General features: G+C 38.8%; 1 pseudogene; it reads left to right on the forward strand.

Moving 5' to 3' along the window:
• Nucleotides 1-3,944: 3,944 nt before the first annotated feature.
• On the forward strand, nucleotides 3,945-5,671 carry LOC137239185 (putative nuclease HARBI1; annotated as a pseudogene).
• The last annotated feature ends 6,754 nt before the right edge of the window (nucleotides 5,672-12,425 follow it).

Here is a 12,425-nt window from a genome sequence, read left to right on the forward strand (position 1 = left end):
CAGGTCTGCAGCTCTATTCGCGGAAAATGACGGACTCGCAGAAAATTTTTTTGCACGCAAAAATTACATATTTCACAATACCTATGAATATAGTAGGTCCGAGAGAGCACGATATATTGTGGGAAAGCTAAAATTGTCAACAGGCTATTTTATTTGCAGAATTTTTCATTCCGAATAGTCACCCCTGTCAAAAATTCGGGTGGCTGTGTGCGCTTTTGGTCATTCATTGAGAGACTTGAGAAGCAGATGTCGTGAAATTTTCGCACACGCGAAATGTAATAGGCAGATGTCGCCGCTGTTTTTCATTTAACTCAAACGGCGAAAGGCTAATCAGCGACATCTATGTTTGAAAAAGTAAGTATATTAAAGCCCGCGTTGCGAACCTAAAAAGAAGTAATTAAAAAATTATCTGGCTCACAAATTGACCCAGACTTCAATCTGGATTTATCTGGCTCAAATCGTTGTTGTTGCATTTACATGCCAAATAATTTATCTGGCTCAGGATTTTGCCACCGGATGATAGCTAATATTGGAGTATTACATAAGGTGTATTTTTTTTCAAGCGAGCTTGAAGAAAACGCTTCAACTAGCTAAACAGTTTCATTATGCCAAAACCATACAGATGGTGAAGGTTTATCAGCTAATTGTTACTTTTTTTCGCTGCTATGACATTTCTACTTCTAGCGCAGTATGTTTTTGACACTCAACCAGAGAATTACAAAAACAAAATACATGAAATGCGCGTGTTTGCTTGTATGTATGTCACCCTGCCGTCACGCTGTTATTTTGTTATTTTTGTATTATACATTCGTATGTTCATTTCATTCGCTCGTTCACAATAGTGCCCTATTTTTGAATATGCAACACTATACAACACTATCAATCAGGTCGACAATTACCTAAGCGTTTTCAAGTGACAGCGCTTAGCCAACTCAACTCGATTACTTTTTATTGTTGCTTTCCATGCAATTCGGTAAGCTAGCTAGTGTTTTAATTGCACTAGTTAGAGGCTCCTGCGATTTACAACCAGATTGACTGAATTTTTGTATGTGTGCGTGTCGGGTATTTGACGCTTTCCCCGCGACTATCAAATAAAGAGCCATCAATCAACATTTGCATTGAGAAACCTTAGCATTCGGATGTGAATATGCCGTCATCGGATGATGACTTTTTTTACTACAGGAGTTTTATTAAATATTAAAAAATTAATAAAAATTTTATTAAACAATAATAAAAGCATTAAATTCCATAAAGCTGCTAAACCTTGATAATTTTCAATAAATTTTAATATGAATTGCTGTTCTTCCGCGCACTTGCTCATTTTGAATGTCGACACAAACTAAATACAACACTGCTATTTTGTCAATCACACCCCGTGACCATCAAATAATCTAGCGTCAAATGAAAAAATTTTTAATTTTCATCAACGTGTAGCCGACAACAAATACGTGTGTCACGAAGCCACCCGACTGCACTAACACACACAAAATTCAATCTGGTTGTAAATCGCAGGAGGCTCTTAAGCGCCGTATGCAGATCAAAAGTAAATGCTCAAGAAATTTTTTGAATTATTTCTTTTGCGTGTCCAACTTCTCCCTTCGTGGCCAGGAGTTTCGGAATGAAAAAATAAGAAGGCTCAAAATCCGACTAAGTAATCCTGTGCCAAGTTTATTAAGAAAATTACACCAGCTATTCTTGTTTCGCGATAAGTGACAAATTTCAAGCCTTTCGCCACCAGTTTTAACAACTCTGTGGAAGTTGCCCCTTCCTTTGCTGCCAAATACGATTGCCGATAGAAATACTTTACGGGTCGTAACGTTGTCATACATTCGCATAACATGACCTAGTCAACGAAGCCTCTGTGCTTTTTATTCGCTTCACAATGTTTATATCTACGAAAAGCTGGTATAGCTTAACATTGAACTTCTTTAATACCTTCGACTGGAATCTCCTATGCTTTATCATGCACCTATGCACTATGATTATCACTGACCAATTTCTCGACCACCCTGTTCACATCGCGGGACAAGCAGATGTTGAAACAACTATTCATATCGATAGTACCATGCTCCCGGCAATCAGCCACTCAAAGATCTTAGGCGTGCTTCAACGCACATGTAACCGCAATTGTCTAAAAAGGCTGAAGTTGAATTGAATGTAGAACTCTCCACTTGGACGATAAGAAGGCTTGCTAGGGTCAGGACTTCATGGGTGCATTGCACAAACAAAAACCGTATGTATCAAAAAAAATATTACGAAGCGGTTACGGTTTGCAAAGGAAATGCTTAGCAAATATCAACTATACTGAAACAGTTCTCTGGCGTGAAGAATCTGAGTAACCATTGTTTGCGAGGCGTCCTCCAAGCAAAGCTTTAAATCCCAGGTATAGTTTAAAAACGATGAAACGCGGTGGGGAGCCCTTTCTTGGTGTGGTGTGGGCCCCTTTGTGTGAATTCAAGGGATAATGGACCAACTGATGCTGGAGAATGTAATGAAACCATATTATTGTGAGAATATGGCAGTCCTCTACATTTTCCACACAGTGACAGTGACACAAAGTACACTTCACGGTTAGTGAAGCATTGGCTTTCGGATCAAATTATTGATGTTTTGAGCTGGCCCCCGCAAAATTCTGATCTGAACCCAATTGAGAACTTCTGGGCAATAGTGAAGAGAGACAAAAATTCGCGAAATAGCCAGGATTTTTTTCAACTGGTGCAGCAAAAATGGCATGTCATATTTGTTCAAACATGCCAGCAGTTGGAACGAAATATACCTAAAACTTTGAAAAATGTTATCAAAAATAGAGATTATCCTACAAAGTATAAACGGTTATGTTGATTTTGTCAAACTTTTTGAAGATATCTTTAAGTTTTTGTCGTTGTCGTTTTTAATTATATAGCCAAACTGAAATCGGTGCTTTTTGTGTTTAGTTCATTTTCACGAATATTGTATTAATGGTGAAGACCATTTACTGTTGAGCTCAAAGGTAACATGTTTCATTATTATTACTCAATAATAGTTTTGAGGTGGCGAAATAAATTTCAAAAACATATTTGTCAAATTATATGTTCCAAACTCGTTTCTAATTATAAGGCCACCAATGTACATAAATTTCAAAAAGGCCAAGTGGGACCTCTTTACTGCATTCACGGAAACATCCTTCGCTGATCTCCCCATTCCCACTGATGCCCGACAAGGTGAACGTGCTTTACGCAAAATCATCGATTCAGCCTACCCATTAGTGTTCAGTTTTTACATCTCTAAAATCCCTTCACCCCCAGAATGAGTAACGATCGTTTCCTACGCCGACGATCGCTCTGTACTGGCAGCAGGACCAGGCCCGCCAGTAGATGAGCTTTGCTCAACAGTTATCTCCCATGTGCCTCCAGTTTCTTCGCCTCGCGCAACCCGAAACTCTCCCCTCACTCTCTCCAAAATGCCGCGCTGAGAGCTGCCACGGGATGTCCCCTCATGACGCCTGACTGGATCATAACAGATAGACGTCCTAAGGTATTGTCCTTACTTCGATGTCGGAAAGTACCTGCTCCACAGTTTTACTGCGTCGTCCCCTATTGAGGTTTTGTTTATCTTTGCGGGGAATAGATGTTTGCTCTGTTTAGTCCGTACATCCACTCATAGAAATGAAGCTTCTCGGATTAAACAGGGATATGATGAAATAGCAGCAAGGTCATTCCGGTACATAGACCCAGCTCTTGTGTACTAAAGTTTACTGCCAACTCCACTAATTTTTTTCTTCCATTATGTTACAGGAATGATTTCCTTATCATTTTAAATACAGGGGTCTTTATGGTGGGCGCGGAGCTTGCTCTTATGGAAGGTGCAAGGAGCAGCAAAAAAGTTCCAAGCTGTCGCGTAAGTCCGTACCTCCGATAAAGAGATGAAAAGGGTAGGTTCGAAACCGACTTCGAAAACCTAAAAAGCTCACCTTCCCTTTTCCAAGAGAATTTCCGGATGACTCCCGCTACCTTTGAGAAGCTTTATGAAATTTTACTACCGTTCCTGATGCGTAAACGAAATACAAGACCGGATGATTTCATCAGCGAGAAAGCAAAACTAGCAATGGTTTTGGAGTAAGTGTGCTCAAATCAGAAAATTTTCTTACAAATAATTAATAATTGAATTTAATAGGTACTTTGCAAGTGGAGATTTATGTCGACACATAGCTTCTTGCTATAGAATAAGCAAGCAGCATTTTGGCAGTATAGTGTCGCATGTTTCGCAAGCTATTTGCAAAGCTTTAAAATGCCAAGTAGCGGAATGCAATGAGGAAACAATGACAGCTGTTGCCAAAGGCTACAAAGAAAAATGGAATTTTCCTAATTGCATCGGAGCTATCGATGGCAAACATATTCAAATTAGAGCGCCACCGAAAAGTGGTAGTATTTTCTATAACTACAAGGCAAGTTAAAGACAAATGAACATACAAGCTAAACACAAATAAACGTACATACATAATTCGGTTATGGCAAGAACAACAGTCTGTGAGTTGTTAGAACGACGGATATGAGTAGCCATTAACTCGCATACTCTAAAATTGGCATAAATACTCGTTGTATATGTTATACTCGTATATTGTAAATCGGACTTCATGCAATCCCACACGCATTTGCCTTCACCGACCACCAACCGCTTTCGAACGCATCGGAATTGGAAACGCAATCAAAAACGGGTTGAATGCAAATTTGTGGGGAATTGCATTAGGCCGGTCCCACATAGAACGCTTTGCTTAGAGCTTGACTTTGGCATTTATTATTTATATATTAACAAATCTTTATAACTGACAAACTATGTGTGAATTGTTTTGGTGCTCGCAGGTGTATGCACGTAATTCCTATGTTGATCAATTTGAATAACAAATGTTTTATTTTCCAAACAGGGATTTCATTCAATTGTTCTTTTGGCTTCTTGCGATGCGTCGTATAAGTTTACGCACATAGATGTGGGCGCTTACGGCAGTGAAGGCGACTCGAACATTTTTAAGAATTCGACATTTGGTTCGAAGGTACTAAGTGATCAATTACCATTTCCTGCCGACACCCTAATAGATGGAAAGAAAGTGCCGCATTTCATCGTAGCGGACGATGCCTTCCCGCTGGGTAAGAGAATAATCAAGCCATTTGCTCAAAAACGCTCACAACAGAAGAGCGGATATTTAACTACCGCCTCAGCCGAGCTCGAAGATGCATTGAGAATGCTTTCGGTATATTAAGTACAAAATGGCTTTGTTTGCGCAAAATATTATTTTGTTCTCCTGATCGTGCCCAAGAAATAGTGTCAGCATGCTGTTTGCTACACAATTTCCTCTTAAACGAGGTTCGAGGAGAGTACTGTCCAGATACATTTTCTGGGTATGAAACCAACAATGGCGAGTGGGTTATAGGAGAAACCGAAAATTGGGATAGTGATCGAAACGAAACAAGATTTTATCGCGGAAGATCGTCTGATTATGGAAAGTATGTGCGTAACGTTTTAAAAGAATACGTGAATTCATCACAGGGAGCCGTTCCGTGGCAAAATGTTGCGGCTTTTGTATAAGCATAATTTTATTTGTAGGAGTAGTTACACGCGAGATTGTTATACTGATAAAGAATTATGTGATTAATAAGTAAATTTACATATTTAAAGGTATTATGAAATTATGATTACTGTAATCGTATGCGCAATCAATTACACACGTAATCCTTATCTCCCAGCGCTGATATGTATGTATGCACATTTGCAAGCACGTTTAAATATGCATTCATATACGCTTGAATATGTAAATTAACTTATAAATCTCATAATTCATCATCAGTATAAATTTGTTCAGTATTTTATTGCTTCCCAATAAATTGTTTAAAAAAAAACCTACCCAGAAAAAATTTACTCAATATTAAAATATAGCAGATATACCAAAAAGAACATTACAGTAGAATGGAAAACTATAAAAGCATTCAACGTAACGCAGATCGCACAGAACGAAAATTGACACTGAAGATGGCACAACGCCGAAACCGGCTTGTCTCCAAACCAAATTGACAAGGGATGACGGAAAATCGTTCCAAAACAACTCAAATTCTTACCCTGTCGGAAAGACCAACATTAGAAAAGGATAAAAATGGAATTATTTGCAATTTTTCTTTTGTTTTTATATAATTTTCATTAATAACATAATTTATGTAAAAAACCACATAAATACTGGCGACCAAGAAAATAGAATCAACCACAGATTTTTAAGATCTTTTTATACTCAGTTGAGCAGAGCTCACAGAGTATATTAAGTTTGATTGGATAACGGTTGGTTGTACATATATAAAGGAATCGAGATAGATATAGACTTCCATATATCAAATTAATCAGGATCGAAAAAAAATTTGATTGAGCCATGTCCGTCCGTTAACACGATAACTTGAGTAAATTTCGAGGTATCTTGATGAAATTTGGTATGTAGATTCCTGAGCACTCATCTCAGATCGCTATTTAAAATGAACGATATCGGACTATAACCACGCCAACTTTTTCGATATCGAAAATTTTGAAAAACCGAAAAAGTGCGATAATTCATTACAAAAGACAGATAAAGCGACGAAACTTGGTAGATGAGTTGAACATGTGACGCAGAATAGAAAATTGGTAAAATTTTGGACAATGGGCGTGGCACCGCCCACTTTTAAATGAAGGTAATTTAGAAGTTTTGCAAGCTGTAATTTGGCAGTCGTTGAAGATATCATGATGAACTTTGGCAGGAACGTTACTGCTATTACTATATGTACGCTTAATAAAAATTAGCAAAATCGGAGAAGGACCACGCCTACTTTTAAAAAAAAATTTTTTTTAAGTAAAATTTTAACAAAAAATTTAATATCTTTACAGTATATAAGTAAATTATGTCAACATTCAACTCCAGTAATGATATGGTGCAACAAAATACAAAAATAAAAGAAAATTTCAAAATGGGCGTGGCTCCGCCCTTTTTCATTTAATTTGTCTAGGATACTTTTAACGCCATACTTCGAACAAAAATTAACCAATCCTTTTGAAATTTGGTAGGGGCATAGATTTTATGACGTTAACTGTTTTCTGTGAAAATGGGCGAAATCCGTGGATGCCACGCCCAGTTTTTATACACAGTCGTCCGTCTGTCCTTCCGCATGGCCGTTAACACGATAACTTGAGCAAAAATCGGCATATCTTTAATGAACTTAGTTCACGTGCTTACTTGAACTCACTTTATCTTGGTATGAAAAATGAACGAAATCCGACTATGACCACGCCCACTTTTTCGATATCGAAAATTACGAAAAATGAAAAAATGCCATAATTCTATACCAAATACGAAAAAAGGGATGAAACATGGTAAGGTAATTGGATTGTTTTATTGACGCGAAATATAACTTTAGAAAAAACTTTATAAAATGGTTGTGACACCTACCATATTAAGTAGAAGAAAATGAAAAAGTTCTGCAGGGCGAAATAAAAAACCATTAAAATCTTGGCAGGTACTACATATATAAATAAATTAGCGGTATCCAACAGATGATGTTCTGGGTCACCCTGGTCCACATTTTGGTCGATATCTGGAAAATGCCTTCACATATACAACTACCACCACTCCCTTTTAAAACTCTCATTAATACCTTCAATTTGATACCCATATCGTACAAACTTATTCTAGAGTCACCCCTGGTCCACCTTTATGGCGATATCTCGAAAAGGCGTCCACCTATAGAACTAAGTCCCACGCCCTTTTAAAATACTCATTAACACCTTTCATTTGATACCCATATTGTACAAACAAATTCTAGGGTCACCCCTGGTCCACCTTTATGGCGATATCTCGAAACGGCGTCCACCTATAGAACTAAGGATTACTCCCTTTTAAAATACTCATTAACACCTTTCATTTGATACCCATATCGTACAAACGCATTCTAGAGTCACCCCTGGTCCACCTTTATGGCGATATCTCGAAAAGGCGACCACCTATACAACAACCATCACTCCCTTTTAAAACCCTCATTAATATCTTTAATTTGATACCCATATCGTACAAACACATTCTAGAGTCACCCCTGGTCCACCTTTATGGCGATATTTCGAAACAGCATCCACCTATAGAACGAAGGCCCACTCCCTTTTAAAAATACTCATTAACACCTTTCATTTGATACCCATATCGTACAAACAAAGTCTAGAGTCACCCCTGGTCCACCTTTATTGCGATACCTCGAAAAAGCGTACACCTATAGAACTAAGGCCCACTCCCTTTTAAAATACTCATTAACACCTTTCTTTTGATACCCATATTGTACAAACAAATTCTAGGGTCACCCCTGGTCCACCTTTATGGCGATATCTCGAAACGGCATCCACCTATGGAACTAAGGATTACTCCCTTTTAAAATACTCATTAACACCTTTCTTTTGATACCCATATTGTACAAACAAATTCTCGGGTCACCCCTGGTCCACCTTTATGGCGATATCTCGAAACGGCGTCCACCTATGGAACTAAGGATTACTCCCTTTTAAAATACTCATTAACACCTTTCATTTGATACCCATATCGTACAAACGCATTCTAGAGTCACCCCTGGTCCACCTTTATGGCGATATCTCGAAAAGACGACCACCTATACAACAACCATCACTCCCTTTTAAAACCCTCATTAATACCTTTAATTTGATACCCATATCGTACAAACACATTCTAGAGTCACCCCTGGTCCACCTTTATGGCGATATTTCGAAACGGCATCCACCTATAGAACTAAGGCCCACTCCCTTTTAAAATACTCATTAACACCATTCGTTTGATGCCCATATTGAACAAACAAATTCTAGGGTCACCCCTGGTCCACCTTTATGGCGATATATCGAAACGGCGTCCACCTATGGAACTAAGGATTACTCCCTTTTAAAATACTCATTAACACCTTTCATTTGATACCCATATCGTACAAACGCATTCTAGAGTCACCCCTGGTCCACCTTTATGGCGATATCTCGAAAAGGCGACCACCTATACAACAACCACCACTCCCTTTTAAAACCCTAATTAATACCTATAATTTGATACCCATATCGTACAAACACATTCTAGAGTCACCCCTGGCCCACCTTTGTGGCGATATCTCGAAACGGCGTCCACCTATGGAACTAAGGATTACTCCCTTTTAAAATACTCATTAACACCTTTCATTTGATACCCATATCGTACAAACGCATTCTAGAGTCAACCCTGATCCACCTTTATGGCTATATCCCTAAATGGCGTCCACCTATAGAACTATGGCCCACTCCCTCATAAAATACTCTTTAATGCCTTTCATTTGATACACATGTCATACAAACATATTCCAGGGTTTCCCTCGGTTCATTTTCCTACATGGTTATTTTCCCTTATGTTGTCACCATAGCTCTCAACTGAGTATGTAATGTTCGGTTACACCCGAACTTAACCTTCCTTACTTGTTGAGTATGCAGTTTTGTAGTCCAATTGCAATCATCAGCACCTGAAGGTAATAGTTGTTTTTTGGAACTTTGTGGGCCGTTCTAAACTTAAAGTAGATTCAATTTTCTAGGTCACTAGTGCAGCTGCTCTCAAAATACCTGCATAAAAACATAAATTTAAATAAATTAGTAAATGAATTCATAACATAACTTTCGCGTTTACATTTATTAACTTATCAATATTACGAACTTTACACTGCCGATCAACTGAATAGTTTCAAAATTAAAAATGGTTTTATTCGAAACTTATATTTATTTATGAGTTTTCAATAATTTTCATTTAAAGTATAGCGGAATATAACAGATATGTGATATAAATAAAATTTCAAAACTTACACAGAGTTCAGAAAAGTTAATCAGAGTTTGAAAGCCCGTCATCAAATTAGAATTACCACAAAACTTGTACGAAAAAAAAACGCAACAAACTCATAAATAAATATAAGACTAAAACCATTTTAAATTTTTATCCTATCCTGTTGATTGATAGTTTATGAAGGTATATAAAAACTTAAAGTAGAGAACTATTTTTATGATTCCCCGGCTGAGTGGAAGTTTTCCCTATCTTTACTACCGATTCCAAAGCGCTTTAAAAACTATTTCAAAATTTTATTGAAGAATTTTTTTCGGAAACGGCAAATCTCGATAAAAGATATTTTCAACTGAGATAGAGCTTTGTTGATACAACTTCTAACATTGGGCATTCTTGAAAAAAAGTTTGGAAGAAGACTCTCTTCAAAAGTGTGAATTTTAGGTACGTTTTTGTGGCATTTTCGAATCGGCATTCCAAATAAATTGTTTTTCCACTCAGCCGTCGACATATGAAAATAGTTCTTTAGTTTGAACTGGCTTACGAACTAATAGGTCTAGGAAGACTTTTCTCTTTCCGCGCCAACTTTTTGTAACAGCGTGTACATAAAGTTGCAGCATGCTTCATCAGCTAGCTTCTTCGGAAGCTGCTTCAGTAGAAATTCGAAGCCTGCAAAAGCTTCCTTAAATGGAGACTCCGACTCCGATTCCCGCAACTTCAACGCATTGCCTTGTTTTTCCAAAAGGTCATCGAACTTCTGCCATATTTCCTGATTTTGGGGCTGGCTAGCTAAACGGGAACGTTTCGGTGGTGTGGGAGTCTATGAATAAACAATAGTTAGCAAATCAGTATTGGTATTATCTAAAATCGTAGCAATTATAAATGCTTGTGCTCCTACCTCTACCCTCACGTCTATCACTGACACTAACCCTACATCTACCCCTCCTCTAATACTACCCCTTCCTTTAACCATATCTCTACTTCTACCCCTTTCTCTTTACCTACCTCTGTTCTTGTTGTTGTTGTAGCGGTGCTTCGCCCCGTTCAATCAGGTTGTCATCGAATTTTTTTCTTACAAATGCAGCAGTACCAATCCCGTGGACCGGGGTTAGCCTCAATGCCTTCCCGGAGCAGGAGGGTAAGGAGCAGTCCCGTTGCGAGGTGCTGTTCCATTGATGACAACTTTTGAGTGTTGTGTACTGGGTTAAACGGGGTTATACCATGACGACAGCCCTTGGTCAGGAAAAAAAAATTCCGAGTAACTCCGGTAGCTGAGAACCTGCTGAATTGGGAGTTGCCTACCTCTATCTCCGCCCCTACATCTACCTGTAAACCTACCTCTCCCTCTATCACTGCTCCTATCTCTACCCCTGCTTAGCATCCCATCCACCGCATGTTGTTATTCGCCCCCGTTCATGCAAAACCACCACCACTTATAGGTTTTCATCAAGATCATCAATCATAGTTCAAGGAAAACAGCTGTTTCGACAGGGTTGGGCCATAGATAGTAAGTCGTTAGATCTGTTAGTCCACATCGCAATAAAAAAGTGGTTTGTCATGTGGGGACTCATCGCAGGCTACACACATATCGGACATGTCCGGGTTGATTCTGGATAAGTAGGCGTTTGTTCTACTACAGTATACAGAACGAAGTTGAATCAGAAAGATGCGCGCCTCCCTCGGTAGTGGGCTACCGTTTGCCGTTCCGGATAACTCCACCAAAAACGATGTTCACCGGGCGCAACTCTTCCAATTTTTTGTATCATGGATAAGCTTGCGAGTCTCGAATGTTTCAATTTGTCAAACGGCGGTGGAGGCACAAGTTGTCGGGCTTCCTTCATATACTTGCGGAGATGTTTTGTCACGTGCCTGGGAGGCGGAGCAGTGTCTAATAATTGTCGACCTGGATATCCGGGTTGATGACAATTCATTAGATGCTGTTTAGTGAACATTTCATTGCGCTCTTTGATGATTATCGTCTTTGCAGTTGCAGTTTTGGGTGCGGTATTTTGACAGGCGACTACATTGGCTAATTGCCTTATATGTACTCAGCAACGTTTCTTTGCCTTTACCCCAGATGCTGCCAGCAAGGGACTTGAGAATTTTGTTGCGACTTTGTACTTTAGAGGCGACTGCGGTGTCATGTTCGTGGAAGCAGAGGCCACCATCGAATGTCACACCAAGGATTTTGCGTTGGGTGACTGTCGGTAACCTAGTACCGTCGATGTGTATATCTAGTTCGTCATTAATCTGCTTATTCCCCGTCGTGAATAGGGTTTCTGAAGATTTGGTTGTCTGCATAGGATACTATTGTAACTACTTCTCTTCTTAGATGTTGCGTTCCTAAATTGAAGAACCCACCGCATCTTTCATCCCGGCACCAATAGCTATTTATTTATAATATAGAAGATACATACGTATGTATATACATAAACTTACATATTCATATTGAGAACCAGGGCGTTTTGATGTACTCGCTTCCTCATTTTGGGAATCATCACTGGTAGTGAAAGTTCTGCATTTTTATTTGAATGCAGCGGATCGCCGATATTCCATATCCGATCTTTTGATCTAACGACCGAAATAAGGTTGCGCTTTTCCT

This window comes from Eurosta solidaginis, chromosome 1 (genome assembly GCF_040869045.1).
Source record: "Eurosta solidaginis isolate ZX-2024a chromosome 1, ASM4086904v1, whole genome shotgun sequence".
NCBI lineage: Eukaryota > Metazoa > Arthropoda > Insecta > Diptera > Tephritidae > Eurosta > Eurosta solidaginis.